At 38.9% G+C, this 15,309-nt stretch overlaps 1 long non-coding RNA gene across 2 annotated transcripts in view; it reads left to right on the top strand.

Annotated features, from left to right (window-relative positions):
- The window catches only part of LOC139073623 (uncharacterized), an 82,439-nt gene that overhangs the window by 3,896 nt on the left and 63,234 nt on the right, over positions 1 to 15,309 (top strand). For both annotated transcript variants that reach the window (XR_011522544.1, XR_011522545.1), the window contains exon 2: positions 4,757 to 4,876. This is a non-coding gene — a long non-coding RNA (uncharacterized lncRNA). The remainder of the gene's footprint in view (positions 1 to 4,756; positions 4,877 to 15,309) is intronic.

A 15,309-nucleotide genomic window follows, 5' to 3' on the forward strand; every position in this document is an offset into this window, starting at 1 on the left:
GGGTATCTTCTCTTATGGACATTACAGACATTTCTTTTTTTCACAGTTGCAAGCTCTTCATTGAGGACATCTCTGACTCATGAGTGCAAAGCTCTTTACAATATTTTTCTGTGAAAAAAATATAACTGTGCTTCTCCTTCTAATAGTGTTCTCACATCACAATGCTGTTTGATAGTTTCTTCCTGACAGATTTTTAAAAATAAACTTAATACTGTCAAAGCAAAACTTGAAACAAAAAGCAAAGAGCGTATACAATTAGTAACTACTATATTTTATCTATAGGCAAAGGAGAAAGGGTGTTTCTCAGCCCTGGTTTTGTGTGACTGCTTACTCAGGATGATGAAGGTTATGGTGAAAGAGTTTGTGAGTTTTGTTATGCAGTTCAAGATTTTAATGGCTGAATGGCATAAAATATTACTTTTGACATGACTTGACATTTTCCTTTATTAGAAACTATTTTTAAATGGCTAAGGAACAACACCATTAGCAAAAATATTTAATTTTGCAGAATATTACTCTGGGGGCTGGCTGGCACAGGATGAGACATACTGCTCAGTACAAATTCCTCGGGCTGAATGAAGGCTTTGAATTTGAATGAATGTTCACATACTTCACAAAAATGTTGCCTTCCTTCTGGCACGGACTTTGAGAAATAATTCTGTCGATGTTTACACAGTTTTAGGAGAGCTCCATGGTTTATGATCAGATTAGCCTATTTTTCTGCTAGTGCATGGCTCCCAAGTCCACATGTGGAAATGTTTCTCCAAGAGCAGTAATAAGCCTGTGCTTCAGGAGTCCCTGCGTCATGAATAATCAAAAGTCTACTAAAGGCAATCAGTTTGAAAGATACTAGATTTGAGATGGGATCTTAGACGATAGGGAGAAAGACTTGGGTTCTTATACTTAAACAATATTTGAAAAATAAATCCCCCCTACCCTACTCCTCTGAAGACCAATAAAACACCTATTTGAGTTTTAGGCAGCAACTGCCGTACTAAAAAGGAAAAGTAGATTGGGTTAGTGCAAAATGTGGCTAAGCCAACTTCTGTGTCTCTGCTACTTGCTTCTGAGCTGCTATTGGCCTTGAAATGGGGCAAAACTGAGTCAATGGAAAGATCCCCAGAGGCTGAGTACCTGTGGTCACATATGAGCATGATGTGTTATCCAATCAGTTAATGAATGTTGAGCCAATGAGGAATACCTTTGATAGAACAATATGATGACGAGCTAAAAACATCATGGATGTCAATGGCTAGCAGATAATGATGGGAACACATCTATGTAAACAGAGCCTGTCAATCACAAAGTCTTAATATTCACTCGGCTGTGATCAATGCTCTTACATACTCATCACCAGATGATAATGTTCATTTCAACAACATTGCTTTGTGCAGATTATGAGGCAAAGGGGGAGCCGCCACAAGAAGTAACAAATACTAAAGGAAGTATGACCCACTGGTAGGGTGCTCTTGGCTAGGAAAGAAAGGGCGGTCTGCCCCATGGCCGAGAGGTTAAGTTGGCACTCTCCACTTGGGCTGTCCAGGCTTTTGCCAGTTCAGATCCTAGGCGCAGACCTAGCATCGCTCATCAAGCCATGATGAGGTGGCATCCCCACATAACAGAGCCAGAAGGACCTACAACTATAACTACAACTATGTACTGCGGGGCTTTGGGGAGAAGAAGAGAAAAAAGAAGAATATGAAGCTTTGCCACCCACCTTAGAAGCAGCAACAACATGTCTTCAAATATATACATGAAGACAAGTAAGTAAGCAGATGAGTTGACAAAGGGATCACAAATAATCCACCAGTAGAAAACCCAGGCATCTTCTGCAACTTGTATAGGTACTGTAATGAATAATTCGCTTTCTTTTTTAGTTTTTACAGCCCCTTGAGCTCAACTTAATCCTTGCATAAAGTGACAGCTGGAAGTAGTATTTCACTTTTATAACTTTCAGAACATTTCTTGCAGTCAAGTATTTGGTTTTGTGCCCATGTTTGTTTTTGCACCTCCTTGTGCTACACAGCAACCCTGCCTTCTCCAAGCCAAGGCCAGACAGAGTCTGGGAGGCGAGTTCCAAATGGCTGACAGTGCCAGTTTCCAGATATAAGAAGGCATCTCTCCTCTGTGTCTCTCTTTTCTTTCCTGATGATAGGGAGAGTGATCTTTCTGCAATGTGATATTTGAAATTATGCCTAGCTTTCGCTAACGATAAGCAAGCTGCTAGCCCTGAAAGAACTGGGAGGACACAGGATTCAAGAGCCCAGGAAGTGTTGAGAGGCTTGTTCTTCACCCACTTGTATGGTTCTGGTAAGAGCTGACCACCCTCAATCACCGTTTCTCCATTTCCAGGAGCTGGGTATTCCAGTGAGGCAAAAAAAAAAAAAAAAAAAAAAAAAAAAAAAATGCAAAAGTAAAATAAAATAGTTGAGGATAATTGATCAAATAAAAGAAGTGGTTAGACTTTCCAGTAAAGAGAGTAAGAAAGAAAACCAAAGACCCATTAGGCTAAGAGTCTTAGGCTGTGTCATAAATGTCAAAATTAAGGTAATATTAATTTTAAAAAAACAGTTGAAGACTCTGTTAAGATTACAGTTTAAAGCTTAAATGTTTACCTCTTCAAAATAAGTTGGCTTCCCTTCTGTTGAATTTACAAAGTATTTAATAACTATGCTTTTGACACTTTATACTGGCATTAAACATAGTAGATGTGAGTTACACTGAGAATTGTGAAAAGTTAATTTCATGAAAACCAAAAGCCATAGTCCTACTGCTTCTCATTTCCTCCCCATTCTTACCATCAACAACAGACTTTACACCATCTCTGATAAATTTCAAATGCCTACTTCCTCCATTCTAATTACCCTCTGCAAGTATCATTTGGATATCATCCCCCTCTTAAATGTCTATAATGGCTTGCAAAAGTTCATCAGTGAAAAGCAAAGCTCATAATCATGGGTCTTCCAGATCCACCAGCTGTTAATTCATTCCTCAAACATTTATTTCATGCTGAATGCATGTCTGGCATTTGAGAGGTGTGGGGAATATAGAGATAAAAGACGGGCTTATAGTGTTGAGTGACACACAGTTTTGGAGGAGAAACCGATATGTGAATGGCCTCCCACCAATCAGTGTTATAAGTGCCATGGGACCATGCTGACAAGATCTCCAAATCCCAGAGGTGAAGAATATGGAAGACCTTCTGGGAGAGATGATGATTAGGTTGCTTTTAAAATAGAAAGTAGACTTTATCCAGGTGAATAAAGTCCATGTCCAGAGGACAGCATGTACAAAGGCACAGAGGTAAGAAAGAATATGGTTCAAGGAACCAAGAGAGGAACAGCATGGCTGGAGTGTTAAGCATATGTGGCAGGTGATGAAACCAGTCAGCAATAAGGTAGGGGACAGCTCACTAAAAGCCCTGGAAAGAGTCCAGATATTAACTCTAATGTAATGAGGTGACATCAAAGATTTTAAGTAAGAGGACAAAAGCATGACAATTTTGGTATTTTATAAAGATTTCTCCAAAAGTTCCATGAAGAATGGATTGATGTAGGGAGACTAATCCAGAAGCTATTAAGGAACCTAGTAGATAAATAACGAGGACATGGATTATAGCATTGACTATAGAGAGGAGAATGTGGAAAGAAAGATATGAGAAAATGAAATTTAGAAGCAGAACTAATCACAAATTGTAATGGGGACCTATCATTGAAGGAGAAAGAGAAATCAAATAAGATTCTCAGTTAATGATTTTGTGACTTTGCAGAATGACCAGGTCCGGGAGGAGAGACTCAATTGTGAGCATGTTGCTTTTGAATGATCATTGTATGTACAAGTCTATGCTGTAGGGAATGTACCTATGCAGGAGGTACACATTTAGGAGTCATCAGCATATTAGTTACATACATATTAATTAAAAACTGGGAGAATTGATGAGATTTATTTGGGTTTTATACGTAAAACATATGATGAATGATCTAAAAGGTATGTCAAATGAGTGATGTCACAGAAGCCAGAGGAGAAAAGAGTTTAACAAAGAAGTAGTCAGGCGTATTAAATACAGCAAAGGCGTGCAGTAAGATAAAGCCTGAAACCATCCTTGTACATGGCAGCTCTGTGACCTTTCCACAATAGCTTCTTTCAAATGTTAGGGGTAGAAATCAGAGTTCAGGGAGTTGAGGAGGGAAAGAAAGTCCAGGCATGGAGAAAATATAATATTTGAGTTACCCAGGATGAACTAAGTCATGCTGCAGGAACAAGCAACTCTCCAATTTCAGGGACTTAACACAACATAGGTTTATTTTTCATTGTGCTACATGTCCAATGCAGGTCTTCAGGGGACTCTGCTCAACACAGGAGGCTCCACGCAACACATGCATTTACAATTGTTGCAACAAGAGAAAGAGAACTGCTGTGTCTCACATGGCAACTAAGCGCTTTCTCCTAGAAGCAATACATGACACTTCACTCTTTATTTCACTGGCCAAGCCAAGTCACATGACTACACAAGGCAGAGAAGTACAATGCTACCATGTGTCCAAAAAGAGGAGGACTAGCATATCTGTGTACAGTCTTCAAGAAGGGATTAGGGTGGCACTAGCTACAAAGGGTTGTTAAGTTTGAGGAGAGATTTTTGTTTGGTTGGTTTTTAAGATGAAACAGACAATGGCACTGGTGAAATGAACTTGCATAGCTTATACTTTGTGCTCTCAACCCACCCAATAAACACCATTCGTGTCTAACTTCTCTGCAGGAATATCCTTCCTACTATACTGTATTGGATATACCTTCAAAACTCTGCTCAAGAATCACTTCATGCATGAAGCTGTCCCTTGATGAGGATACTTGGCCACTTGTGTCCAATTTTATTTGGGTAAGTAGATTTCCTCATGTTTTCATTGTTCACTTATTTATATCTTTTTCACATGTTTGGAAGTCCTTTCCCTAACCCTCGAAAAGGCCTTTGTTTCCTTTCTTTCCATGGGGTAGCTAGCCACAAGGTAGATACTCAATCCATGATGTTGGCTAAACAATTGGTTTCTCCATGGCCAGAGAAGACTTTTCTGCAAAGTTCTTTGGATCTGACCACCCCTGAGCACATAGAGTTATTTATACAATGGTTTATGAAGAAAACTGCTGCTTGTGTTTTTCCATGGCTGAAGAGGCAGGAAATTGAGCAGCAGTGGCCTAACTCATGGAAACTCCACCCCATGTACTGGCACCATGGTAATTTTGCTTAGTCTGCTTTCTGGGACTTGCTCAAACCTGTTAAGTTCTCACTTTAAAAACTTGCAGATGCATCCACCGAATATTTATGCACTCACATTCATATGCAAAGAAGTTGGTACTGAGATGAGACACCTCATCAAGAAGGCTTACAACTGACTTGTGACAGATTTATTCAGATTTGCCTTCATTCTCTCTTCTGGTCCTCCAGGATCATGGCCATACACGTGCAGGGATCCTCTCTGGGTTCAGAGCACAGTCTGGTCTGTGGGACCTGTGTACTGACTGGCATTCACACATGAAAACCACAGCCTAGGCCTCATTAGCACAATCTAATCTACTGAGCTGAACAACCACAAATATGCAAACTCAAGAGGACTTTGGACGGCAAACAGGTGCACATGCATTTTGGTAAGGATTTCCATTATGCTTAGAGCTGAAAATTTAGATTCAGTCATTAAATTTTTGAGCTGGAGGAGTCACAGAAACCACCTACACACAAAGTAAATAGGTCACTACAAAACCCAGACAGACCGTAAGAGGCTTTTTAAAGAAAAGGGAAAATTTGTGAAGAAATGTGTTTAATCGGAAGATGAGTTAGACAGCAAAGACAGTGTATGATTAGGGAAAAGCTCAGCAACAGCTATTTGGGTGTGTCCTGAGGACAAGTATCTATTGTGATCCAGTGAAGCTACTAAATATCTTTTCCACAGAGGAGAGAAAACGCAATTTTTGGTTCTGCTAATTTCACTTCTTGATTCAGGGCAGCAGAAATACTAAAGAAGCCTTGCAGCCAAATTGTAATCATAAATAATTTTCCTCTCAAGTGAGTTAACTCCAGTTGGCACTTATCAGCTTGCAGGTCAGCAAGCTGTTTTTATAATGAGCCATAAAAGGGGAAAGTGTAGTCTAGACTGGCAGTCAGAAATCCTGCTGCTTTCTCTCAGCAACTCAGCCGAGTCTGACTCTGGGTAACTGGCCCAAACTGATAATACCAGCTCCCTGACACATTAGGTGGGGACAGGATCTTACCTTTAAAGTGGTGTGCAATGTTGTAACAATGGGCAATGTGTACTTCAGGGCTGGGTGGTCTGGGCCACTGAGGGGTTCCCAGCACAATCGCTGGAGCCTCCCTCCCTATCTCTACCTCTACTCACTAAGCACACATCTCTTTTTATTCTTTTTTTCCCCTCCACTCCCACTTGTTCCTATTCTCAATTTTTCTCCATTCTGATACATTTTAGTCGTGCTACTGGTACGCACTACCAAGCTTCATGGAAGGGTTGAAGAGGCTACTGTTACATTATTTAGTGAAGATGCTGCTGAAATGGAAGCTCTGTGAGGACAAAAATCATGTCTGCCTTGCGCATAGTAGGCACTTAATATATATAGACATATAGTGTTCATTATGTTTTCAGTAGCTGAAACACATTTCTCTTAAGTTTTCTGTTGACAATATGTGTGAACATTGTCCAGGTGCTATATCCTATCCCCATTCCCCAAAAATCCTAAAGCACAAGGAGCGGAAATCTGCTTGCTATGGATGAATGTTTGTATACTCTCAAATTTCATAGGTTGAAATCTAATGCCCAACGTGATGGTATTTGCAGGTGGTGCCTTGGCCACCCCGTCTATGGTACTTTGTTACAACAGCCCAAACAGACTAAGACACTGTTTATGGAGTATCAAGTCTCTGAATATTTCCAGCCAGCTTCTCAATCAGTGGTTCTATTTTAGCAAAATCAAGAGAATAGAAATGAAAATAGAATCAGGAAATGGTTTGGATGTCCCAAACTCCTTCACTCATTTAGAACCAAACTTCACAGAATTTTAGAAACTCATGTTGTCACTGTTGTCTTTCTAACATTTTCCCCAGCAGCTAAAAATCTCATGCCATTTAAAAAAAAGGGGGGTGGGGTGTAATTACAATGTGAAGTCTGTAAGAAACTCTGAGGAATGTGAGCCTTTTATCAGAGAGGTGCTGGGTTACAGCTCCGCAGCCTTGTTGAAAGAAGGTAGGTCTACACCGTAATAGAAGGAAGCAGACAATGTTTAGCACTTCTGGTGTATTAACAAGGGGAAATATTTTCCTATTTTACTCTTCCAGTTCCTAATGTCCTCACCTGTCCCTCCAATCTATTGACTGGAAACCACTTACTAAGCACTACTGTGGCCAGTGAAACCCTCCAACCCAATATTTAATTTGTTTATTCCATGACACACTTTAAACTTAGAGACTAACATAGTAAAATCACCTACTGTAAACTCAGACTGTGATTTTAAATTTGAGGCTATCTTTGCCAAGGCCAACAGAAATTTCAGAATAAATCATCATTAGGACAACCAGCATTCTACCCTCCAAATCATCTTTAGGAAAACCAGCATTCTACAGTCTTGCTGTTCTTTGAAAACAGAAACACAAACTCCTTTTACCCAGGAGGGTCTTTGCAGATATACGCCATCCTACAATTTGAATCTAAGTAGAAGAAAATGACTTAGGAAATACAAAGATCTACACTGTCTTATAGTCCAACCAGGTGAAACTGAGTCTCCCACCATGTACCCATGGGATGACAAAATATTTTAGCTTAATATCACAACCTGATTTTGTGACGTACTTTTTGGGTATTACATATTAAAACAGGTGGTCCAATGGTGCTTTTTCCAGTTCCTGTGTTACCCAGGTATGCCCATCAGAGCCTGGCCCTCAGGGTGAGAAGTTAGTGTTTTCCAAAAAAAGAGAGCCCAACAAAATGATGTTGTGATAACTTCACCCAGTCCCAACATGCCCTCTGTTCAACATTAGATAAACCTTTTAAATCGAGAAATGTAAATGGCCACCTCATATTTTTGCATATTCAGGAATCTCTGAGCCAAAACCCAAGAGCCAAAATTACAAGGCAAAAAATAACCCTTTGTGCAATAACATGAGACCAAATTTTATCTCCTTCAGGCATTATAATTTGAAGAGGAAAAAAACCTAGAAAAGTATTGTAATACTCTAATCCACAGATAAAACATCACCTAAATCATTAGACTTTTCATAAGTAGACATAATATACCCTGAACAATATAATTTTTTAAAAGAATTCTTTTTAGGAAAACAGATAAACTGATTATTCTGTTTTGCACCCAAACCATTCACTGTGATAAAGACTATGGAATAGCCACTTTCTATTTTTTTAAAAAGTGAGTTCTCTGATTTGGGCAACCTGAAAAATCCCACCTCTCTCTCTTTCTCCTAAATAAATATATTTGCTTATTCTTTTAAAGACTAAAAAACTGAGGGGCTGGCCCCGTGGCCAAGTGGTTAAGTCTGTGCTCTCCGCTGCAGGCGGCCCAGTGTTTCGTTGGTTCGAATCCTGGGCACGGACATGGCACTGCTCATCAAACCACGCTGAGGCAGCATTCCACATGCTACAACTAGAAGGACCCACAACGAAGAATATACAACTATGTACTGGGGGGCTGTGGGGAGAAAAAGGAAAAAATAAAAAAATCTTAAAAAAAAAAAAGACTAAAAAACTGACATTTTCACTATTAAAAACACTTTTTTTTTTTTTTTTTTTTTGCTAAGGAAGATTCACCCTGAGCTAACATCTGTGCCAATCTTCCTCTATTCTGCATGTGGGTCACCACCACAGCATGGCCACTGATGAGTGATGTAGGTCTGCACCTGGGAACCAAACCAAGGCTGCTGAAGTGGAGCACACTGAAGTTAACCACTGGGCCATCGGGTCGGCCCCTAAAACACTTTTGTTATGATTAGTATATGGAATAAAGCACATGCAAAATTGGTTTGAAAATTTTCAGAAAAAATTATATCTGAGTGGTATACTTTTCAAGGAAAGGGAGAATAATTTAAAGCAGCTTAGACTCACTTGCCTATTAAAGATAACCCCATTGAATTTTTAAAATTCTACAAAATCATGACACCAAATTATTAATCAAAGTTTATCAACAGCCACATGTAGTTCATGGCAACATCCTGGTCTATCCTAGACAAGCTTGTAGTTTCAAAACAATCAACAGTAAGGGATGAAGGAGACTGTAATTGCCATTAACCACAGTGAACACTGTGAAACTTTCGTCCACGTCAAGGCAAGGCATGTGATGGCAGCTGAAAGAGCAAGAAGGAAATTACTAGTTGTGAAAGGCTTAATACGAATTACGAACATTCTCAAAAAGTAATCTTCACACCAAACTTTAAAATACATACATATTATTATCCCCATGCAAAATAGGAGGACATTAAAGCTCAAAGACATAAATAATTTGTCTGTCAGTGAGTGGTCAGCAGGGCCTTAATGTCCGTGCACTGTGAACTGTACCACACAGCCTCACCATTATAGGTCTCATCTGTGTTTCTGAGCCCACCCTGCCAACACCAATGGCTCTGTTAGCAGTACTCACATGCTGCAGAAGAGCTCAGTGAGTTTGCATCCAGATCCTGAAGCTCAGCTTTGCACATGTGAGTAATAAAGCTAGCCAGAGGCAAAACTGGGAAGTTGGCAGACATGGTCTTTACTGCCTCCACCCTCCTTCCCCTGAGGCACCCTGATGCCTTGCAGACGTCTGGCCCCTTCAGCTGCCGGAGCACTGAAATGGAGCGCCCCCTCCAGCCTCGCCTTCTCCTACCGAACTGCAGAATGCCCTGAGTTTCAATCACCTGAGTGCCCGCCTCACCACACTCTCCACCAGATTGTGAACTCCTGAAGGACACAGAGAGCATCTCCTTTCCCTGTCTTCTGTGGTACTTACCCCAGCGTGTCTGCTCTGTGAATATTTGTAGAAAAAACTTATGAACGTGTCACAACACTAATCAAAATATTCTAGCCCTGCATTTCCACCCTACCATTCTCCAATCTTTGCTTCTTAAGTTGACAAACAACTAATAATATGCTCTGTTAACTTGTTAAGAAATGACTCACTGCTTGACCCAGTCAGATCCTCTGTATCAGCATGGTTGTGTGTGTGTATGAGTTTAGAAGACTAAATTCTCAGTCTTTGCAGTATATCCCCTGGTTACTGTAAACTTGGGCATTTTGACACAGGTTATTAGAGAGGGCACTATCTCAGTAAGATCGACCATGGAACAATAACGATGTCTAGGGGCACAGCCAACATGCCAACGCCTAGGGTGGTCTGGTTAACAACTGTCGGAAACAACAGGCAGAAAGCAGAGTAAATGCTAATACTACACACTTTACATGTTATTTAATCCTCACAACATTCTTTGAAGCAAGTACCATTCCAATTTTAGTGAAGAAAAAACATGAGGCCCAGAGAAGTTATGTATTTTGCCAAGCCCAAACGTGGAGTTAATGGTAGAGCTAGGATTCCGATTTGGCCTGGCTATAGCTCTCTCTTCCTCCGCCTGAATCCCCTGGTCCTCAAAGTTATTGTCCAAGCAGCAGCTGGAGGACTGAAGATTTAATCTACTCCAGAGAAGTTTACTGTGAGGACTAGAGCCCTCAACCCTCTTTTCGTATGACCGGAGAAATCCTGGGGTAGAGAATAAACAAAACCCATTTGGGGCACAATTGCAAAACTCTTGGCAAGGAACCCACCTGACACCCCACCAAAAGCACCCCTTCCTTTTCCATAGAGGTCCTTGCCTGTGGGAACCTCAAGGCTTTTCCCAAAACTGCTCCAGCCAGGTAGCCCTAAGAAACCCTCCCAGTGAGGACCTGGGGGGTTTCTATAGAAATAATCTCAGGAAAGACCCTATTTAATAGGAAATTTCTTTAATACCCCCTCAAGATATTTCTATTCTATCTAAATGTCACAGCATAAAAGTAAAAATTCAACACAATCTTATGGATGATTAAATGGAGACAGTGGAAAGAATGAAAAACTGAAAGACAGGAGAAGGACCTACGTCTTGCCTCCAACACCAACTATGAAATCTTGGGTCATTCCCTAATCATGCGAAACCTCAGTTTTCTCAGCAAGAAGACTGTGATGATGGCACCTAGGTTTTTGTGTTTCTTTTTTAAAGATTGGCACCTGAGCTAACACCTGTTGCCAATCTTTTTTCTTCTTCTTCTCCCCAAAGCTCCCCAGTACATAGTTATAGATTCTAGGATCCCAACCAGCAAAACCATGGGCCGTGGAAGCACAGTGCATGAACCTAACCATTCAGCCATGGGGTGGGCCCAGCACCTAGTTTTTAAGATGCTTGTGAAAATTATATGATAATGTATATAAAACAGATAGTAGAGGTTCAATGAATTATGGCTCTTATGTTGGAAACTCCTATATTTTAAAAAGAGGTTGTTATTGTTCAAAGAAATCTGTGAATACTAAAAGCCAGCCTGAGCTTCACTCAGAGGAATTCATACTAAAAGGGCCTCAGTTATTTCCTGGTAATCAAAATGTAGTCGGAGCCTGTGAGGAATTTCACAAAGTCCCCCATGATTATCCTGTGGGCATGAAGACAACAGGGCTTGTCCAGCTAGGGGGACGCACCGCTGTTTAAACAGCCACATTGAAGATTATTATCTATTAGTCTAATGGCAAATTTCTAGCACTCTGCAACGGTCCTGCTCAACTTTTAGAAATATTGTCTTTTTTAACAATGCAAATAACACATGTTCATTCTTGAGAATTTTAAAATCTTAAACATTATAAGGAAGAAATAAAAATCCCAATATTAACATTGGATTTATAACCTTCCAATCTCTTTTTTACCAATCTCCAAATGTGTGTGAATAAATATATATACAACAACAAATTGGATTTGCATTCCACACAAACTTTTCATAATGTGTGTTCATGTGAAATCTTTCATGACTTTTAAACATTCTTCTAAAACATAATTTCTAATTGCTGCCTCATGTTACATCTTATAGATTTAGTATATTTTATTTAACCAAATTCTTACCTGAAATTTTAATTTTGTTTTTAATATTTTATCATTTTAAATATTAGTGATAAATATAATTGTAGATAGATATTTGTGCATTTTTTTATTTTCTAAAATAATTTTATTTTCTATGACACATTTATAAATTTGCTGGTGAAAACAGAATGCACATTTTCATGGCTTTTGATATATATATTTCAACATTGTCCCTCAATGTATCAGTTTTGCTTATGAAACTACCCTTTTTACTCAAATCCACAAACTCTGGATATTGTGATAAAAAGACCTACCAGTTTGATAGGTAAAAATTTCTACCAAATTATTACTTTGATTTATATTTTCTTTCTGACTTGTGAGTTTGAGTATTTTTCCTTTATTTATTGAACATTTGTTTTTCCCTTTTTAAGAAGTATATGTTCATGAACTTTTCTCATAATTCAGCTGACCCTTATCCATAATTTCAAATGATTCAGAATAGCTCCTAAAAGACTAAGGGTGTAAATCTTTTGGTGGTACCATACACTGAAAATACTTCTCTCAGTTGGTCACTTGAGTTTCATCTTTGCTTAAAGTGTTTTGATTTTTGACATCTATATTAAGACATTTTTCGTTAGTCAAATCTAGCAATCTTTTCAAAATACAAGAAAGAAATAAGAAGATCTATCTAAAACAGATAACCTAAAAAGTAGCAGAAATTAAAAAATGCATTTCAGTTATGACAAAAAATTTAAATTGTTTAAACTTCTTTATTAAAAATTAATAATCTCAAAAGGAGTCAAAAAATCTAAATCCAAATTGATAGGAGACAGTCATCAAAAATACTATTTATTTAAGGTAAAAAGATAGTAAAAAATGCATCAGTTAAGGGCTGATAACAAGCAAATAATGTTTGCAATATTGGTGTAAGAAAAATTAGAATTCAAGGCAAAATAAAAGGAAGAAGACAAAGAAGCACATTTTATATCAATAAGGATACAATCCATAAGAAATATAAAATAGTCACAAAACTCTATGAATTGAATAGTTAAGAAGCAAAATACATAAATCAAAAACTATTAGATATTCAAGGAGAAATCAACAGAAACATAATTTTATTGTAATAACAGAAACTACCACTTAGTCTTTGACAGTTCAAGTAAGCAAACGACAACAATAAGAAGCGAAAGATAAAGAAGATCTGGATGAAATTATTAGTAAGGATGAGTAAGTAGATACAGTCATGTGCTGCATAACAATGTTTCAGTCAACAACAGACAGCAAACACGACAGTGGTCCCACAACATTAGTACCATATAGCCTAGGTACATAGTAGGCTATACCATCTACGTTTGTGTACATACACTCTATGATGTTCGCACAATGATGAAATTGCCTAAGGACGCAGTTCTCAAAATGTATCCCCATCATTAAGCAGCACAAGACTGTCAAACTTTGTGGCCAAAATAAAGTACATCTTTTTCTGCACCCATTTAAAACTTATAAAAAACAGCATCATATTCACAAAGAAAACATAACTTCTAAAAAAGTCGTTAAACTATATACAATCTGATCACAAAGTAATAACACTAGCCACTACTAACAACATATAAACAAACAGAATGAAGTGGGTTGGAGTTTTCTACATAAATACTTCTCAACAAGTTATGTCAAATCAGAAATTTAAACTTTGTTTACCGATTAGATCCAAATTATTGCCAGAGTCAAATCCAAGACTTTAAATGCTTTAATTAGTAACAAGTTATATTAAGCAAAAAGATAAATTTTAATCCTGAATTTGTGCCTCAAATGGCGATTGCACAAGCATAGAAAGGGAATTTTTCATGGCCACAAGCTCAGTAAGAACTTGCACTGTCTAACAATGGACAAAGAAACCAACGCAATCTCGGGCTATATTAAGAGGCACCAAACGACCAAATAAATGCCAGAGATGATCCCCATTCTACTGTGTACAGTGTCAGCCTCCACTCCTCTTCCTAATCCCACCTCAGTGGTAGAAGATATCATGTGGCTCAATGGAGGGAGAAATAAGGAGGAGATACTAAAAAGACTGAGAAGAGAAAAGCAATTTCTCACTTTCCTTTTGCTGCCTGACTTTCAGGGTCAAGACAGCATAAAATATGGTGGGATGAGGTGAAGATGATAGACACCTTATCAAAAGACATAAAGAGATTATCAGTGCTTTCTTCATTTCTTACTGTTATTTCTCTAAGGGATGGTGCTTTTATAGAGACATGCCTTTGAGGTTGGGGGTCCTTCTTATCAGGAAGTTTTGTTGACTTTAGGCAGAGAGGACCATCAGGATAGAGACTGATGAGAGAACACACGGAGAAGCTGGTTACTTGTGAAAACCTCCTGGACCTGCTTTTAGGAGTGACAGGGAGAGGGTGTGCTCAAGTTTCCTTATAACTAGTTTATCACGGTGGGAAAGTTAAGAAGGGATTCAGGATAGAAACACAAGCAAAGAAGGAAGAAAGTGCATTCTGCTGAGGTGAACTTGAGCTGCATTTTCTGGGTACCTTGAGCTCAGTAGGTAGCGGGGTGGCAGACAGATGCAGACAAGAACACCCAAGTCATTGGCCAGGCCGTGTCTCAGAAAGGTATTCAGGGCTGGTGCTACATTTTAAGTAGAGAATGTGATAAATCAGAGAACTTCTAGAAGAAGGGGACTGGGGATGATGAAGGATGAAAAGAATGTGGGAATGAAAACCACATTCTATGAGGAAAGGTTAATGTTTAGCCTGCAAAAAAGGTGAATTGCATCAAAGGAGTTCATGTCTATAAGCATATGAGAGGCTTCTATGTCTCTATAGTTTCAAAAGGGTAAAAGAAGGGAGGAAGTGGTACAAATTATAGGGTGGCCACAAATGGCTCCAGATTAGGAACATTGAAACAATTCTAAAATGAAAGCATTGCCTTATGGATCTAATGAGGGCCCAATACTGGAGGTGTCTAAGCAGTGATTGGAAAAGGTTATCTTATAATTCATAAAAAGAAATCAGATCATTCCTACCTTCCTTCGTTCACTTTATCCAGAATCTAGTGTGGGCTAGGCCTAAGCGAGTTGTTGGAGAGACTAAGAAGAATAAAATATGGACTGGCAAACAAGGAGCTCTCATCTTCTGCCTCCAGAAACCAGCAAAAGAAGAACCCTCACAGACTGGCAGGGCTTAAGTTAAGAGGTAATTCTAGGAGATGGGCCATAGAAGAGATGC

This window comes from Equus przewalskii, chromosome 9 (assembly GCF_037783145.1).
Source record: "Equus przewalskii isolate Varuska chromosome 9, EquPr2, whole genome shotgun sequence".
Lineage (NCBI taxonomy): Eukaryota > Metazoa > Chordata > Mammalia > Perissodactyla > Equidae > Equus > Equus przewalskii.